Source organism: Scylla paramamosain, chromosome 30, assembly GCF_035594125.1.
Source record: "Scylla paramamosain isolate STU-SP2022 chromosome 30, ASM3559412v1, whole genome shotgun sequence".
Lineage (NCBI taxonomy): Eukaryota > Metazoa > Arthropoda > Malacostraca > Decapoda > Portunidae > Scylla > Scylla paramamosain.
The window spans coordinates 76365-78655 of record NC_087180.1 but is presented as its reverse complement, the minus strand read 5'-3'; the positions used below and the strand labels follow the sequence as shown (position 1 = coordinate 78655).

Sequence of the window (2291 nt, the reverse complement as noted above, 5' to 3'; positions counted from 1 at the left end):
GTTCCTTCTGCATGTGTGAAGGCGTGACCTGACCTCCTCTTCCACCCTTTTCTGCCCTCCTTAGGTGACCTATCTGCCGCAGTGCGTAGCTGTCAGGTCATTCTGTGTGTGTGTGTGTGTGTGTGTGTGTGTGTGTGTGTGTGTGTGTGTGTGTGTGTGTGTGTGTGTGTGTGTGTGTGTGTGTTGTTTGTTTACTTCTTCTTCTTCTTCTTCTTCTTCTTCTTCTTCTTCTTCTTCTTCTTCTTCTTCTCTCTCTCTCTCTCTCTCTCTCTCTCTCTCTCTCTTTTTTTTTTTTATTTAAACATAGGTACATTATCAGCCGAAGGCGCACTGCCGTGTGCAACCTATTTTAGGGGTGGGACACAACACACAAATACAAATATAAATATATATACATATATATACATTCTTTATGATAGACTTGTATTAATATTGTTAGCAGGGGGGTTGGGAATGAGCCCCTCCAGTGGTGTGCTGCTAACTTCACGTCCTGGGTATCCATCCCCCTGATATGAGGGACGGAGGACGCGAAGACGTTCCACAGTCTGGAGACTCGCCCCAAAAAGGTGCGCTGGTGTTGGCTGGAGCGGGAACGCGGCACTTCCACTGAGTCGCCACTGGATAACTCTCTCTCTCTCTCTCTCTCTCTCTCTCTCTCTCTCTCTCTCTCTCTCTCTCTCTCTCTCTCTCTCGTCTTCCTTCACTTACCTTGTCACCACCTCTCCTCCCCCTCCTCCTCCTCGGCACCCAATCCTACACAAACACTCGCTTGAGATATAGCGTGTGTCTGTCTGTCTGTCTGTCTGTCACTTGAGTGCCAAGTGATGCCAAACTCTCTCTCTCTCTCTCTCTCTCTCTCTCTCTCTCTCTCTCTCTCTCTCTCTCTCTCTCTCTCTCTCTCCTCTTATGGTAAATGACTGTCAAGAAACCTCCTCCTCCTCCTCCTCTTCTTTTTATCTTCCTCTCTTTTCTTCGTCTTCCTAAACAGTTCTCTCTCTCTCTCTCTCTCTCTCTCTCTCTCTCTCTCTCTCTTTTCTCCACTCCTTTTCTTTTTTCTCTATATATACACTACCTTTATTACTCTCCTCCTCCTCCTCCTTCTGCTCCTCAAGGAAAACGTAAAATAATCAAATAGAAAACGAGTAACGAAATTCTCATTTTATTTATTTTTTTCTTTAGTTTCTCCTTGAATTCCTTAAACGTATACTATTAAGAAAGATATTAAGACATGTATTGATAACGAAAACGGAGGAAAAGTCAATTAGTAAGTGATAAAAGGGTTATTTCTCTGTTTATATTGCAATTCTACATTTTTATTTAGTTACCCCTTCAATTATTTCAAGGAGAACTATTACGGAACATACATAGACAGTTATAGAAAATGGAGGAAACGCTAATTTGTAAGCGAGAGAGAGAGAGAGAGAGAGAGAGAGAGAGAGAGAGAGAGAGAGAGAGAGAGAGAGAGAGAGAGAGAGAGAGGAGGAGCTTAAAAAGCTGCGGATATGAAAGATAGAGGGGAGAGGGGAGAGTGAAGGCCAAAGACAACAACAACAAGAACAACCTATTACTACCACTACTACTACTACTACTATTGCTACTACTACTACTACTACTACTACTACTACTATTGTTCATCGTCTTCTTTTTCCTCTTCTTATTCATCTTTTCTTTTCTCTCTTTTATTCCCTTTCTATTTATCACTCGTTCCATATATACATTACCTTTATTACTCTCCTCCTCCTCCTCCTCTTATACGCGGCGCGGGGGTGTAGCTCAGTGGTAGAGCGTTCGCTTTGCATGTGAAAGGCCCCGGGTTCGATTCCCGGCACCTCCACCAACAGGGGATGTAGCTCAAGTGGTAGAGCGCTCGCTTAGCATGCGAGAGGCACGGGGATCGATGCCCCGCATCTCCAGTTTTCATTCGTGCCCTTCCGCTTGTGTCGAGCAGACGTGTTGTGACCTGACCTACGCAGGACCAGCAGCCCATATCGTTAAACCAGTCGCTAAGTTTATTTTGTTTTACCTGTTTCTGTTCTGTTGTGTTGTGTTTTCCTGTACAGCTCAGACTCCATACAAATTACACAACACTTCTTGACGCAAACACAGTGATACATTTGTTAGATATCAGTACTAGGTCTCCGTCTGTTTTCATCTGTTCCTCTGTTTTAGTAGTACTTTTATTGTCTTTGTGCTTGTAGCTTGGGTACTTTTCTTTCTCTATTTTTAAATTGTCCTGTTGTGAGATAATTGTTTGTTCTCCTTTGTTTTGTGATAATTTTATTACAGGAAAC

At 43.2% G+C, this 2291-nt stretch overlaps 2 non-coding genes across 2 annotated transcripts; both read left to right on the top strand.

Moving 5' to 3' along the window:
- Positions 1-1762: 1762 nt before the first annotated feature.
- On the top strand, positions 1763-1834 carry Trnaa-ugc (transfer RNA alanine (anticodon UGC)). The gene has a single exon. It is a non-coding gene; the product is annotated as a tRNA-Ala (tRNA).
- A 6-nt stretch (positions 1835-1840) lies between these two features.
- On the top strand, positions 1841-1913 carry Trnaa-agc (transfer RNA alanine (anticodon AGC)). Its single transcript has one exon. It is a non-coding gene; the product is annotated as a tRNA-Ala (tRNA).
- The last annotated feature ends 378 nt before the right edge of the window (positions 1914-2291 follow it).